At 46.6% G+C, this 17,086-nt stretch overlaps 1 protein-coding gene across 3 annotated transcripts in view; it reads left to right on the plus strand.

The window, feature by feature from the left end:
• LOC119465298 (uncharacterized) overlaps window positions 1-17,086 on the plus strand; it is a 75,706-nt gene that overhangs the window by 20,702 nt on the left and 37,918 nt on the right. Inside the window, exon 9 of one of the 3 annotated variants that reach the window (XM_049655206.1) lies at window positions 9,910-9,939. The exons of 1 other annotated variant lie outside the window; for it this stretch is intronic. The gene's annotated coding sequence lies outside the window, so the exon portion shown is untranslated. Of the gene's footprint in view, window positions 1-9,789; window positions 9,940-17,086 lie in introns of those variants that run through there. One more of the 3 variants, XM_037726097.2, reaches the window with a different exon arrangement.

Below are 17,086 nucleotides of genomic sequence, written 5' to 3' on the forward strand. Positions count from 1 at the left end.
TCGATGACGTGATCGCACGTTGGTGCAGCAACTTCAAGGCCTCGTTGCCACTCGACTTTTGTCCTTTCGCCTTTTCTTGCTTACCAAGCATCTTCTCGCGGTAAAGCGTAGACGACACGCACGCTTTCCAACGCGTGCAAGCTCAAGTCACACGTGTCACGCTTGCCGCGCCTCCGAAGGAATGGCGCTTTGCATTCACAGGAGACGCGTGCCAGCGCAGGCTCACTTGGATCACTCATATTCTTCTTCAGTGGGTCACTCATAGACGCCGTGGCAGACAGTGTTTCGTTGTTTCTTATTCACAGTGCTTCAAAGTGCCTAACCATTTTACAAGGTAATTCCTTTTGTGTTGAGGATGTTAAACAATCACGTAAAGAAAGGAAGAAAAGAAATTTCTTCCACGACATACATCGGCGTCACTGAGAAGACATTGTACCAAGCCGTAGCGGCGTTGCCAGGCGCGTGGAGGCCCAAGGCAGCTTGAGTGCCGATGTATTTCTGGACTAGGCCCTGATAACATAAAATTATACCAATTTGTTTCTATTCCGAGTGCGCAATTAGCCATTCATTAAAGATTGAGCTGCCTGTGGTGCCACCGCATTCAACCGCTTTTCTTCTTCCAACAGTGCAGCGCGCTCAGCGTCTGTCGATACGTTTTCTTCTTGTCGCGGACCGTTTACGACTCACAGACCGCTGGCATTCTAAAGAGCACAGGCAACGCCTTCTCAGCACCAAAAGATGTATGGTGCTCTGTATCTGCCTTTTGAACGTCGCTCTTGGAAATGGCAAATAAAACTTAAGCGTACTATAAGTTACAGCTTGAGTGATATTGCCAACATTAGGAAGAAATCGTATGCAATATTTGTTGTAACTTGCTTGAACAGTAATTAGCGTCAGTAATGCGGTCCTGTACAAAGGGTTGGGGGCCAGAGACCGCGTTTATTTAACTTTTCACTGGTTGCCCGGATGGTCTCGTTTTGTTCTCGTGAGGAAGCCCCGATGTTCTTGTTTCATTGCCGGGATAACGGCTCTAGCTTTTAGATCAAGGTCACTTGCAGGTCGGCGTCAACCGGAGCTAAAAGCATTGCATGCTTAAAAAAGGCATGCATTTAGACTTGCTCAGTTTGTTTAGCATGATTACAGCGCCCATGGGCCGTATGTGATGTTGTGTCTGTAATGCGGTAGCTCATGTTTGAGTGATGCCAGGTCAAGTTGGTGGTTCTATAGACAAAGGGATACTAATAATTATCGAATAGGCGCTCATTTCGCTATCATCAGCACGTTTTGCCAGTTTACCTGCAACACCTCAGATGTTGGGACAAGCTATGTGATCCACCTGTGTAATGAGACGTTCGGATAGCCTACAATCTTGGGGCTAGGAGGGCTGTGTATATTAGGGACCAGGGCTGTGTATATTAGCCTCCAATATTGTTACGGATGAAGAATGGATTTATTTACAGTGAAAAGGGTAGAGAAGGCACGGGACCATCTAAAACAGCCAATCACCAAAAGCCTCGTGCCGCTTCTACTTCCTGTTGTACGCTCCTCCTGTGTGGAATTACAATATGTACAGACATCCTGTCCGAATTTATTTCTTGAATGCATAACACAGAGAAATTGTTACTACCAATTATTTTGGGGGTCACAATATAGACACGCGGCATAGGTCAATTTTCTTGGCGAAAGATTTGCCTGCAAATTGATGTAATGCTTTCACGCGGATTCGTTCGGTTCTCAGTTGCGCGGAGTGTAGCTGTATCTGTTTGGTGCGCTTTGTAAACATTGAAGAAAAAGACAATTCTGATTCAATCAAATGCGCAAGCTGAAGAAACAAGACATGTAGTGCAACGTTCGCTTGATAACTGCACTAAACCTAGCATTGTATGAGTAGCCTATTGGGAATAATACACAATTAGGGCCTGAAATAAAAATAAGAAAAAATACAATGTCCAGGTTGTTCTTTCTGCGGTAGCCAACGCAGTCCCGTACAAGCAACTGACATAGTTAATTGATTTATGGGGATGGTCGATTTTTTTAAACTGTCGTAATAGACCAATTCACTAAAAAGAAAATTTAAGTTCTACTGTCAAATCCTTGCACACTTCTTGACAACCAGGACAAGTCACTTGTACAGGCTGCTGAACACAGCCGATGCGCGGTGTTTAATTTTCCTGCTCACGAAAGACCAGGAACGTTAGTTATAGGATCACGCTATGTTCAGATGCTACATACTGCATGCAAATGTTTGCCCAGTCGAGTGTATTGTGTATAGTCGACATTTTGCTGATAAAGTGTGCAAGTTTACAAGGCCTATCAAAACAAGTGCAATACATTTACGTATTAAAATTCGAGACATGCATTCAGGAACCTGAACCCTCATTCTGTCATTGCAAATGTACTCGCCTTCAGCATATAATGTAGAACAAGAATATTATGCCATTTACTTGGTGCCGCATCTGACGTATACGCTGCGTAAGTGGGGTCATAACGCTTACGTGCATATAGACGTCATTTGCATCGAAGCGGATAGAGGATGACGTCTATTTTTATCTACAATGGTTTCCAGCTCAAAATCCTCATCTTAAAAATGTAAACACAATAGTGCTAATGTATACATTTTGTTTTTGGCCTAGGAGGATGAGGAAGTATTGAAAGACTCTTCAAACACAAAGGGGAATTTTTTTAGTTCTCAGCGTATATTTCGCAAAAATAAATTTTCCTATATTGCATACGGGCCAAGAAATTACGGTTACAAAACCACTCTTTCAAAACTGCAATAAAGACAACAGGCAAAAAGGATAGCATGCGGATCAGACAAGAGTAAATATTGAATTTTCGGCAACTTTTGATTGCATTGTTATGGATGACGCAAAAATAAGTACGACTATAACAATCTAAAAAGAGAATGAAGTGTATTAACAATCTGTGCCCGTGCCCTTTCATGCAATGTTTTCACTGTTATACATCACGAATGATGATAGGGTGATATCAATTTGCGTGCCACCCATGGACTTTCATGTTAGATAATTATTTTATCACAGGTAAGTACGATTATTTCATAAACCACATATCAAATGGCACTAAGGCAGTTTCTATGGCCAACATAATTTTATTTTTCAATCTCGTGTTGCTTAAAATGAATAAATCTGAATGCTAATCACATTTACGTAAGCACCCATCTTGTAGTTCGTGTTTGTTCATGTGGTGAATTTTTAAAGCATACTGATAAAGAACTAGTGCGTATTATGATAAGCCACGTTATCAGCGGTTATCAGCGCTGCTAGGCAGTACACTGAGCATTGTCGCAGGGGAAATGAAGAAATTAAATGCGAACACAAATAGACAACAGGTAAATAAAATACTTCTCCTGCTTTGCTGAATACTTTTTGCTCGCTAGTTTTGTGCGTTTTTACAACAGCAAACGTTTCGCCGCATATACACAATACAAGCCCCCCAAATATGCATATTTTATTTGGTTACGCGTCAAACGTCAGTCTCTGATTATAGTTTTGCCTTATTTGGGAAACGTGGCTAATGGAAGACGATACTTTTATTGATCGTGCTATATGTTTACTTTTCTGTTTCTTCCGGTTGCCGTGCGCAATGCTATTTAACGCATGTGTTTTGTGCAGCACAGCATAGTTACGAGTTTGCAGACGTGCAGCTTTTCTACATTGGACCATCGAAGCTTCGTAGTTCGTCCTTTGCTGCGTATTTTGTAACGCATAAAGCTGCATTTCTAGCACTTGGATAAGTACGGTTCGTAAGCTCAAATATTTATGCGGTGGTTCCCATACTTATTTCAAGCCTGCATATAAAACTTTTGTCGCAGAATCACATCAAATTCGGATTGCTGCGAAATTCGCGTTCTTTTGTAGTTCCAATATTTTTATCGTTGCGCGAGATTTTAACAATGAGCTACCATCTCGTGCGCCAGTTTCCGTTCGCAGGTGTGTTTACGGCTTCCATGACTGATGTAATGCAACGAGTCGTTTCGCTTCGTTGAGTACTTTGTTTTGAACGGCCTGCGGCCTTCTGATAATAATAGAAACGCAGGTGACGCTCAGCTGAAGCCCTTCAGGAACTAGGAAGATTACAACGTCTTAAAACGAATGGTTACATTATCATGGCACATGTTTTGTGGCCGGAGCTACTCAGCTGAAGTCATCCACACCTGCTTATATGTTACACTACTTGGAAGTAGCCATTAACCAGTGAAATGTTTTGACTGCACTCGTAATCTTGTTCAACATGCATGCGAGCCATAGAATTGCCGGAACATTTTAAAGAATATGTTCCACTTATTTAGTTGAGCCTGTGTGAAAAAAAGCCGGCAGATTCCAAGCCCTCTGGTAATCGATGTTACGCGAAGCAGTGTGCGGGAAGCCTACCAAGGTAACGAAACGACCATGAGGGCACCAAGACGTAGGCGGCTTTTTAATGACCTACATCACACGCTTGACATGACATTCACATCATGAGTACTCAGGAGTCCCTTTAGCAACGCCTAGGAGACCTTAAGGCGAAAGCCTTAGCCATGCTCATGTTTATGACTTCTACCATTATCCTTTAGTGTTTCCTTCACTTAATACACACGTCAGAACCCATTTCAGTGGTTCTTGAGTGTAAATCATATTTCAATAAGTCATTGTCATTTTTGCTGAGTCATGCTCATGACTACGACTTCTACTACTATCCTTTAGTGTTTCCTTCACTTAGTACCGACGTCAGAACTCCTTTCAGTGGCCCTTGAGTGTTAAAGTTTTTTTGCTGAGTCATTGTCATTTTTGCCGAGTCATGCTCACGACTATGACTTCTACCACTATCCTTTAGTCTTTTCTTCACTTAGTACCCACGTCAGAACCTATTTGAGTGTTTTTTCGTGTTAATCTTTTTTCGCTGAGTCATGCTCATGACTATGACTTCTAGCATCATCCTTTAGCATTGCCTTCACATAGTACCCACGTCAGAACCCATTTCAGTGGTTCTCGAGTATTATAGTTTTTTCGCTGGGTCATTGTCATTTTAGGCGGCTGTTTTATGACCTACATGACACGCATGTCATGACATTCATGTCATGACCTATAATTTATGTTCCTCATAAACTGTATGCCAATTTTGGTAAAAACCAAGTTAACAAAACGACCATAAGAGTACCAAGATGTAGGCAGCTGTTTCAAGACTTACATGACACATATGTCATGATATTCATGTCATGACCTATCATTTGTGTTCGTCATACACTCTTGTCATAGTATGCCAATTTTGATAAATATCCAGTTAAAGATACGACCATGAGAGCACCAAGACGTAGGTGGCTAGATATATAGATAGATACTGTCAAAGTGGCAAATGTTCGCCAATAAATGCTTCGCATTTAAAAATTAAGGAGCGACAACCAGTAGTCCACACACGAGACTACACAAAAGGAAGAGCGGAAGCTAAAGCATATTCGTTTCTCATAGGTCCGACTTAGTAAGCGAAACACAGCTTTTTTGTTTCAAGTTAGATCCAATTCCTTTCGTGAAAATAATGTACAACGAGATTTGGCGCGTAACCTTAACAGTGTGTTTCACGACGTCCTTTGCAAGCACGTCCTCCCTATCTCAAAGACACCAAGGGCTGCTGTGTGCTGTATTTCTCTTCTGTATTGGTGTGTTTTTTACCGCAATGAACTTGCCCATCTTCTGAGAAGAAGGTTGCGAGATACAGCTGCGGAAAGACGCACTTGAACGGTATTGAACGGCTTTTGTAAACTGAGAACTCTGAATTGGTGCAACAGGTGACACTTGTTTTGTTACTTTCTACTTTACACGCATCCTCCGCGCTACTGAAGGGTTTTGTTTACACAGCTGTGTTTCTTTTGCATGCAGGTGTCATGCGCTGCATGCAGGTGACAGAAAGAACAAAGAGTTGAGTTTGTTTTGTATTTGAGTTGCGGGATCAACTAACGGATGTGGCCGTATAGGAACAGGCGTGTTGCAGAAGCTTTCGAGCAATTCACTAAGCTACGTTGCAAGCAGACTTCCGCCTAAGCACAGCCTACGCTAAGAACGCGGGTCGTACAATTACTTGCGTTGGCGTAGGCAACAGGGTGGGGCGGGTTTGGGAGGCTGTAATCCTCATAAAACTTTAATTAACAACCCCCCCCCCTTCCCCCTTTCACACGACACAGGAAGTTTCAGGAGGCAAGATCAGATAAAGCTACATGGGTGAAAGGCAAAGGTTGAATGTGAAAGCAATTCGAGGGGTAGCGGCTGGCCGAAGAGAGAGGGTTGTCACGGGACAATCCCCTCTTCCATGTACACGCACAAACACCATCACCATTGCACCAAGAACAAATAGGCAAAATGTGCTGCTTGATACGCGTCAACGTCAGCTTACGTCTGATTTTCTATAAAGCGAATAGATTGGTGGAAGCAAAAAGGAGAATTTCGCTGTCCTCGCTGGCGATGGCTGACACGTGAACATCGGCCTCAAAGGGAATTGAAGAGGGTGCAGAATTGGAGAAACCACTGATTGGGGAGTAGAAAAAGTAGAGAGGGACTATTTACAATAAAAATCAGTATTTACAATAAAGAATAGACACACAGGCTAGTAGGTATGAATAGGTTGAGCAGACATTTAAGAACGTCCATTTCAAGAGGTGCAAGCCGATGCGCTATTCTATTTACAAAGATGACGCGGACACAGCGAATACGGGAGCGGAGAGAAAGACAGACTCTATTGGAGGGAAAATCGACAAGCATGCAAAAAGCTGCCTAAAGAATCAACAGAGTTGTCTTTATTGAAAGAATAATGACTGTGGGGTTCTTTTAGGGAAGACCTGCCCTTCCTCTATGCATTTCACCAGCTGCCCACACAAAGTGCACCATTGATGAGATCCTCCGCGGATAAGAGATGCACAGCCTGACCTTGCTACTTGCAAGCGTGGACACAGGGCGACGCCATGTCCACGCCACATTTGAGGCGTTGACACAGTGGCGACGCAAACTAATATTCAGCTGTAGAACCCCCCGCCCCCCTTTCTTGAATCCAATGTGTCGGACCGCTCTTTTAGGACACGCCTTGCACCAAATGGGCGCAAGGACCATGTCAGTTTCGGGGAGAACAGTAGAAGAAAGGTGTTGCACGGCGTCTCTGGACAGATAGCACATTGCGGGCCTTCCCAAGCCACGCCTCTACTACAGGCCTTCGTGACGTCGAGGAGCTTCTTATTTCTGGTTCTTGACCGAATCGTTGACCACGCTGCGCGCATAAAAAGCATTCAGAAAATACAGCGACTTGCGTTTCTAGGAAGTGCATTATAAGCTCACACAGCCTATTTCTCTTTTTTTTGTCTATCAGTTTCAGGATGTAAATAAACTTATGAAGGCATGGTGTTCGGCCAGGTTGTACACGTTCTTAAGAATAAAAATAGAGCAGGAAACGGCACGAGAGAAAGGTTTACAGAATGCCCATTTCCGCGTGGTAATATATATCAAGGACGCGGGTACAGGACCAGGGTAGCTAAGACGCAGCCACAACAGGTGTGAGAGGAGGTAGGTGAATGGCAGCATTGTGATGCAGCGGCGCTGCCTTCAAAATGTAAAGAGAAATATAGCAATCTTAGAAGTCGCTGTACCGTTCAACAGCCCGGTGAATATTGAAGTGTGCGGCAGTGACTGACGGAAACGAATTTGAAGGAGGGCAGTGAGGTGAAGGATATGAAGACAGCGGAGGAGGGGGTGGGGAAGGGTGATTTAGCTATAGGCGACTTGCAAAATAGTGCGTCTCCTCTTCCGTACGTAGCTATGGCCAAACCACTCACTTGAAGATCTGCTTGAAACACTACGCTTACCTCCGCTGTTACAAGGGCTGCAGCAAGTCTCTATTTGCTCTTTGCCTTCCTTGTCAGTTATTTTCTTTCTCCTTGCTTTTTTTGCGTGAAGTAATAATTAAAGTAAGCGCCAGTCTTCTCTTGTTCACGAAAAAATAGAAGCCGGCGGATTTTATTGATATTTTGCAAGATTTTGAACTGGACGCAAAGCAAGACTTGGGTCATTGGTCGCCAATGTTGCCAGGAAGGTGGGACATAGCCATGAATGAGCGCTTGTAATACGAGTTGGCGAGGAACTCCGCAGCTTGAGCATTGCGATCCTTAACCACTTTAGCGTGCAATTATATCATTTGTTTTTGTGGTGTGTAATACGGGAGCACCACCCTCTATGCGCAATTGATTTCTAGGTTACGGCGGAGTAGGCGCTCTAGTTTGTCGTTGTCCCCGTAAAACGTGCGCGCAGCACTGTTGGCTATTCCTATTAGCATTCAGTAGCCATTCGCAATGTCGACAGTGCACATCACTGCCCATCATTCGACGCTTACCATTGTACTCTACAAGCTAGACTTAGCCGTTTCGATGATTTAACTTCTCTCGGATAAAGATGTCGTCAGACGTCTTATTCCTTATCATCCATCTAATCTAACCTGCCCGTTCCCCCTTTATAAGTGTGGGGGAGCCAACCCGGCATGTCCTTGGTTAAGCTTGGTGAAGTTCTTGTGTATTTGTTTTTGCATTGTATGCATATAAAAGGGAAAAAAGGGCCCCTACCTTTCCCTCTACTGGTTGTACTTCTTTCTGCTGCGGGAAAAATAGTTTCAGATAACTTTTATTTGACAGTGAACTTGATGCGAAACATTGTGCCTGAACTAAAATTGAGTCTACAACTTAGCTGTGAAAACAGCATACTCTAATTTGTGATTCTTAGCCCAAATATTTCGCGCCATTGCCTTTTAATGCCATGTTTTTCATTCACACCTGGTAATTTGCCTAGCCATATATGGAATTGTTATTGCCGAGCATAACCATTATGTTATGTTTTGTTGTAACATAGTGTTTTTATTGCAAATTAATAAATTGTTGAGACTGTTGTATCATAACTATTTCCAGTTATGTAGCGTTATGCGATATAATGCTGCGTCCTCGTGATTTTCTTGTTGACCTCGGCGGACTGTATTGCTTTCTGCTACCGGAACAAAAAGGGTTTAAGAGTTCGTCATGCGGTTTGCCTATTTATGATTTGAGTAAGTATATTCAATACACGAATAAGCTTCAAACGTCATCGTTCAAACACGAAGTACTGCTCCCAATTCAACATAGTTTACTAACGCTTAATGGATCATCTTAGCTCGTGTGTCGAAAAGACGCCGTTTGTTCTCTTCTACCAATGTTGTTGCACTAGATGTTGAAGGTACTGAAGCAGTTGCTTTCAAGGAAAACGTTGTTTCGTGCTTAGCAAGTAGCGTCTATTGCACAGGTGGAAATCGAGATATGAGCAAAAATAGTCATTATATTCTATATAAAAACATTGTCCCCATACCATTCTACACAGCAAGTTATGCCAAAATGTTTTGGAAGAAGCTCTGATATATGTGCCCATTGTCAAAGAAGGCACATATAGAAGGCAGCAACTTCTTGTTATTATTTCAAGTTTGCAGGCGCTGTGAAAGTCGTAGATATGAGAAAAAAAGCGCAGAAGAATATTAGGAACATAAAAAAGTACGCTAGCTAACTTTCCAGCAAAAAATACTAAAAGCACCTATGCATTCCACTTAAGACCACCATTACCATGATAGAATAGTGAAGTAAGCGGAGTTCAGAGTACCAAGTTATCCTCCCAAAAGAACTATGCCGCGTGATTAGCGTGCGCGCCATACATTGAGAAAATTGGACGCTTTTACCTTCCAAGACCACCATCACGCTATTCTTCTATTGTAAAACCCACTCGATGTCGTTTTCCGTTTTCACGTTGAAAATGCTGTCGGTGCAGCTAACTCCAGCGTAGAAGTGACCACGATCCTCTGAGCCCACAGTCAACCAATTGGCCATGAATACCTGGACGCCTCTTGTCTTTTCATTTCTTCTTTTAGTCTGCAAAGCTTCGAAGCCAAAAGCACATGGTGAGGATTAAATTGTATTTGTGTTCTCATTTACATAGGTTCATAGAAATTCATAATAATATAATCAGGGCGCTAATATGGTATCTCAATGTTGTATGTACAAGGGAAAAAAGAAACAAGAGAATAATTAAATGTACTTTTAGAAGGTGTTGATTTATTTGCGGTATCCTGAATAAAATGAAAGGTTTTAAAAAGAGGTATCTCCTGTAATCGGTTAGTTTTTATCCGGGCACTTGGAGCGGCACTCCAAGTTCACGTAGAGCATCCGGGCGGAGACGTCCGACAGCTATAGGAAGTCACGGTATTCCGAGCTGGCTACGGCGCACGTGAGGAACCGTATAGTAACAAGGGGTTCTCGGCACCGCCTGTACGTGCGTGAAGTGGCAGCTTAAGTGTTCCTCCTGCGATGCCAGGAAACTACTGCACCAGAGGAGAAATTGTTCGAGCCTCTCAAAGCCATGACACTTTTTAGTAGTGGTGAGACCGAGGCGTTGTCTCTGCCCTTGCGTGCGCACGCACCCAACAGTTTACGGTTGCAACCCTGGCCACTGTGGCCACGACATCGTTGGCGCTGCAATCTTGGCCAGCTTCTCTCTGTGCCGGATACGTAGGTCGGGCTGGTGATGCTGGAAGTGCCTGGATGTCGTATGCATGTGGCCGCATGTTCAAAGGAATATTTGATGGCCGCAGCTGGCGGCCGCTTTTCGCAACCACGTCGGCAGGCTACTTGCTGAGCGTGCCACTGTGGCTAGGAACCTATTGCAGTCGGAACGAAGCTTGTCACTCATTATTCTTTATAATAAAAGCATTATAATATTTGTGAGCTCTAGTACGTCTACTAACAGCGAATTGAGAATATGTTTGCTCAAAGCATGGCTAGAAGTTACGCGCCAAAGAAAGAGCAATGTGTCGCTTCTCGGAAGCCTTTTTTACATTGCTGCTTGCATGGTACCGTTGATTGAGCCTACATTTAGCACCATTCTCCTTCCTATGACTAAAATACTTATAGAAAGCTACTATAAGAGTGTCTTGTTTTATACTTATTTCGGTTTAGTGACAGACAGTTTTCAGGAAATCTCGTGTAAGCAATTTGGTATCATACACATTGTTAGCTCTAGTTCGATACTTCACTGAGAGAAGTTCTACGCTCAAGGACCCAGTTCGGGAATTGATCAATTGGCAATATTGTTACGTGTGAAAGGACACAGACGAAAGAGGCTATTTACAGGCTATTTACACAGAAGCCAGAGAGCCAGGCCCACAATCGCTCGCACCAAGAGCACAGACACACTTCGTCGTCTTTCGCGCGGCGGCTCGTCTCTTCAACATCTTTCGATGTTATCGTAATACTACCCCCCCGGTGGCAAAAGCGCCGTCACGGTGCTGTTAAATATTCAAGGTGCTTGGAGAGGTGTAGGGTTTGAGCCGGGCGACGTGGACAATATCACTGGTGGTCACAGCGGAGGACGTAGTGGGCGTGGCTAGAACGATTTCGTAGGTGACATCGGTCACTTGGCGGAGCACGCGATATGGGCCTGTGTAACAGGAGAGCAGTTTTTCACAAAGGCCAACTTTACGCGATGGTGACCAAAGCAACACGAGGGTGCCGGGCGCAAAATGCACATCACGGTGACGGAGGTCGTAGCGTTGTTTCTGTTTTTCTTGAGACACTTGCAGACGAGCACGCGCAAGTTGGCGAGCATGGTCAGCACGGGCGATTGCATCACAGGCATAATCGCTAGTTGAAGCTGTGGGGAACGGGAGCACAGTGTCTAGTGGTAGCGTCGGTTCTCGGCCATACAATAGGTAAAACGGGGAAAAGCCAGCAGTTTCGAGACGGGAAGAGTTGTATGCAAAGGTAATGTAAGGTAGAGCGAGGTCCCAGTCACGGTGGTCGGCGGAAACGTACTTCGATAGCATGTCTGTAAGCGTGCGGTTCAAACGCTCAGTGAGGCCGTTCGTTTGTGGGTGGTAGGAGGTGGTAATTTTGTGCTGTATTGAGCAGGCACGCATGATGTCGTCAATGACTTTGGACAAGAACGTACGGCCACGGTCGGTGAGCATTTGACGCGGAGCACCATGCATCAAAATGATATCGTAGAGGAGGAAGTCCGCGACGTCAGTAGCGCAACTGGTCGGAAGAGCGCGTGTTACGGCGTAGCGGGTCGCGTAGTCCGCAGCGACGGCTATCCACTTGTTTCCTGATGTAGATTCCGGAAAGGGGCCGAGAAGGTCTAAGCCAACACGATGAAAGGGCTCGGCAGGGATGTCGAGTGGCTGCAGGTAACCAGCGGGGAGCTGGGAAGGCTTCTTGCGTCGTTGGCAAAGTTCACAAGCAGCGACGTAACGCCGTACGGAACGGGCAAGGCCCGGCCAGAAAAAACGGCGACGTACTCGGTCATAGGTTCGAGAGACGCCGAGGTGTCCTGCCGTTGGGGCGTCGTGAAGCTCTTCTAGAACGGTTGAGCGGAGGTGTTTAGGGACTACAAGTAGGAACTCGGAGCCGTCCGGATGAAGGTTACGACGGTATAGAGTACCGTCGCGGAGTACGAAGAGGCATAGAGTAGTATCGGCCGGAGAGTGTTCCAAACGGTCGATGAGTGCTCTGGTGTAGGCATCACGACGTTGCTCGTCGGCGAAATGAAGGAGCTGCGATACTGAGAAAACGGAAGCAGCACTGTCAGTATTGGAGGAGTCAGAGTCGTCAACAGGGTAACGCGACAAGCTGTCAGCGTCTTGGTGCAGGCGACCAGACTTGTACACCACGGAATATGAAAATTCTTGTAGCCTCAAAGCCCATCGACCAAGCCGGCCTGTAGGATCTTTGAGCGATGAGAGCCAGCAGAGAGCATGATGGTCAGTGACGACAGAGAAAGGGCGACCGTAAAGGTAAGGGCGGAACTTCGCAACTGCCCAGACAACAGCAAGGCATTCTCTTTCCGTAATGGAATAGTTGCGCTCCGATGGTGATAGGAGGCGGCTTGCGTAAGCAATAACGCGATCCTGGCCACGCTGACGCTGGGCTAAGACGGCACCTACACCATGACCGCTGGCATCTGTACGCAATTCTGTAGGGGCATCAGGGTCGAAGTGGGCGAGAATGGGCGGTGAGGTGAGAAGAGTGACGAGACGAGAGAAGGCGGTGGCTTCTGAAGTACCCCACGAAAATTGTACGCCTTTCTTCAAAAGATTAGTGAGGGGTCTAGCAATTGCCGCGAAATCCTGAACAAAACGACGAAAGTACGAGCATAGCCCAACAAAACTGCGAACGTCTGCGGCAGTCTTCGGAACCGGAAAGTCTCGGACGGCGCGAGTTTTGTCGGGATCAGGCTGCACTCCGGAAGCGTCGACGAGATGGCCCAGAACAGTAATTTGGCGGCGGCCAAAACGACATTTGGACGAGTTGAGTTGCAGCTTCGCCTTTCGAAATACATCAAGTATAGCTGTTAGACGCTCAAGGTGAGAGTCGAACGTTGGCGAGAAGACGATGACGTCGTCGAGGTAACAGAGACACGTGGACCATTTAAAACCTTGGAGCAAGGAGTCCATCATACGCTCAAAGGTGGCCGGGGCATTGCATAATCCAAACGGCATTACTTTAAATTGGTATAGGCCATCAGGTGTTACGAACGCGGTTTTTTCTCTGTCCATGTCGTCGACAGCAATCTGCCAGTATCCAGAGCGAAGATCAATAGAAGAGAAATAGCTGGAACCGTGAAGGCAGTCAAGGGCGTCATCGATTCGTGGGAGCGGGTAGACGTCCTTCTTAGTAATTTTGTTCAAATGGCGGTAGTCTACACAGAAGCGCCACGTGCCGTCCTTCTTCTTAACCAACACCACAGGTGACGCCCAGGGACTCGAAGAAGGCTCAATGATGTCTTTATCTAGCATTTTGGTCACTTCATTTTGAATTACTCGGCGTTCCGACGCAGAAACGCGATATGGTCGTCGGTGAATAGGCGTAGCATCGCCAGTAGGAATCCGATGCTTGACCGCGAGCGTCTGGCCTAAAGGGCGATCGTCGAAGTCGAAAATATCTCTGTAGGCCGATAACACTTTGGAAAGGTCTTCAGCCTGAGTAGAGGACAGGTCCGCCGCAACCATTTTCTTTATGTTGGGATCGGCGCCCGAGGCTGGCGCGAGGGGCACGCCAAGCTCGGAAGAACCATCGGCTGATAAAGCTGCCACTTGATGGTCGCCGAGGCAGTCAACGTTCGCAAGGCAAATACCTTGCGGGAGAATTTGTTTTGCCAATCCAAAGTTGAAGATAGGCATGCGAGTGCAGTTATTAGTAATGGTAAGAATACTGTGAGGCACGGTGACGTCATACTGTAGTGGAATGTCGGGCAGAGGAGTGACGAGGTACTCGCCATCAGGAACAGGTGGGGAAGACAACAGTTCAATATAGGCTATTGACTTTGGTGGTAGGCGAATAAAGCCTTTGGGGCGTAAGCGGCACTGGGGTTCATCAGGAGGTTCTGCGAGAATCGGCAACTCAAGGCGAAGGGTGCTGGCAGAGCAGTCAATAAGAGCAGAATGTGCAGAAAGAAAATCGAGTCCGAGAATTAGGTCGTGGGGGCAATGAGCAAGCACGGTGAAGAGGACAGGAGTGTGGCGGCCGGCGATGCTGACACGTGCCGTACACATGCCGACGATAGGGACAGTACCGCCATCCGCGACGCGGACGACGCGTGCCGACGCTGGGGTGAGGAGCTTTCTGAGTCGTCGTCGGAAGGCAGCATTCATAATGGAAATATGGGCCCCTGTATCGACCAGTGCAGTGACAGGATAGCCGTCGACGTCAACGTCAAGAAGGTTTTGGTTCGTAGGCAACGTGAGCAGAGGATTTGAGGGCAGGGTCGACAACGCAGCTTCACCTCCAGAAGCTGCAGTGTCTAGTTTTCCGGCGGCATCCGGGAGGTGATAGGCGGCGACGAAAATCGACGGGGTTGGGGCGAACGAGACTGGTGGCGTCGAGGTGAGGGCGAGCGGCTGTAGCGACGGTTCGGCGCAGGGGCATCAGCGACAGTGGGTTCATGGCGGGAGGCATAGGGAACAGAAGGTCCGAAGGTGCGGGGATAAGCGGTGGCGTATGTCCGAGGAGGAGGTGGCCATCGGTTGCGGCAGTGACGAGCGACGTGGCCGATGCGACAGCAGTGGAAGCAGATCGGCCTGTCATCAGGGGTACGCCATTCGGACGGGTTGCGGCGAGATGTGGCAGAAAGGGACTGCCGAGGGCGAGGAGGGCCACTAGAGAACTGGGGAACGCTAGGTTGAGACGTTGAACACACGGAGTTCAGACCCATGTTTTCAAACTCCTGTCTGACGACGGCCTGAATCATCGCAATCGTGGTAGCTGGCGGATCAGGAGGCGTCGTGGAGAAAGCTGAGGAACAGGCAGCCTCGAGCTCGCGACGAACAATTCGGGTTACGTCGTCACAGGTGGTGGCCTGACGCGGTCGACCCTCACATGTCGACGTAGCAGCAGTGTTGGGTAGCCGCGTGATGTGGGGTGTGATACGGCGGCTCTTAGCGTGTTCAAGGCGACGGCATTCTTTTATGATGGCGTCGACAGTCGAGACGTTGCCGAAAACAAGCAAATTGAAAGCGTCGTCGGCAATGCCTTTTAGCACATGGGCCACTTTATCTGCTTCGGACATATTATCGTCAGCTTTGCGGCATAGAGCCAAGACGTCGAGGATGTATGAAACATACGGCTCTGTAGAGGTCTGCACACGAGACGCAAGAGCCTTCCTCGCGGCAACCTTGCGCCCAAGAGGGTCGCCGAACAGTTCCCGAAGCTGTTCTTTGAAAGTGTCCCAACTGGTGAACTCGTCGTCATGCGTTTGGTGCCACACGCGTGGAGTGCCGCCGAGATAAAAGATGACATTGGCGAGCATAATGGTTGGGTCCCACCTGTTATTAGCACTGGCGTGTTCATAGAGCTTGATCCACTCGTCAACATCCTGTCCCTCCAGGCCAGAGAACACACCAGGGTCGCGATGTTGGGCAACCGTGACGATAGGCGTAGTCGGGCGAGCCGAAGCCGTTGCAGAGGCGGTCTCGTCACCGGGGGGCATGGTGACAAGCTCGATGTACCGACCACTTCGGAGTTCCGTGGTGAGGACGGGGATCGCTAACCTCCACCAGAATGTTACGTGTGAAAGGACACAGACGAAAGAGGCTATTTACAGGCTATTTACACAGAAGCCAGAGAGCCAGGCCCACAATCGCTCGCACCAAGAGCACAGACACACTTCGTCGTCTTTCGCGCGGCGGCTCGTCTCTTCAACATCTTTCGATGTTATCGTAATAATATATTATGCTCAGATGCTAGTCTTCCTCATTTCATTACCTCCATATTGCAATGTTTTATAAAACTCCAGACCATGACCATATTATTGCGAGAGTAGGTACAGAATCTGGAAGCAGGGATTGCTAGATTATTCTATGTGACTGCCTGTCCGTGCTCATTTTTGCACCGCCATCTTCAAGGCATTTTTGGCGTTGGGTTGTCAGGCGACTTCTTTAACGCTCGGTTGACCTCTTTCATGTAGAGAAGAACAAACAAAAGTTTATTCCAATGAGCCTACAGGTCCTACGACACATATCGACACTTTCCATTGTACCCGTCATCATCATGCTACCCAACCCCGCATAAATGGCCAAGATAAGACCAGGAAAAATTGTTAAGGTATGTGTTTCGATGACTAAATGGAAACGATTATGTGCGCACAAAGTTAACTTAAACGTGTACATGTATTTAGCTGATCGGCCTATAAAAAGTGTTCATCTTAGTGACTACGACTTTATCGTTGCTTTGCAATTATCACCCAATCAGTACACGCGTATGTCTCACCCAGGCGGTATACCAATGCCTAGTTTTAATGAATCTGTAAATTCAGTAGAGTTGATCATTGGAAAGGGCAGCAGCGTCACAAAAATCCCAACACAGCCATCACTGTGAACTGTTTGACGATAGCTCTCAAGCTATTCTCTTTTCAGTCTGAGAAATATATTAGGCAGTGATTTAGCACTTATTTAGTACCTCACGTCATAACATAGAAAATAAAACTATATTTCGCAGTTTCCTCACAACGTCCCCATAGTGAAGTGCTAAGAGCGCTTGATGTTTCACGGCAACCTC

Source organism: Dermacentor silvarum, chromosome 9, assembly GCF_013339745.2.
Source record: "Dermacentor silvarum isolate Dsil-2018 chromosome 9, BIME_Dsil_1.4, whole genome shotgun sequence".
Taxonomy (NCBI): domain Eukaryota; kingdom Metazoa; phylum Arthropoda; class Arachnida; order Ixodida; family Ixodidae; genus Dermacentor; species Dermacentor silvarum.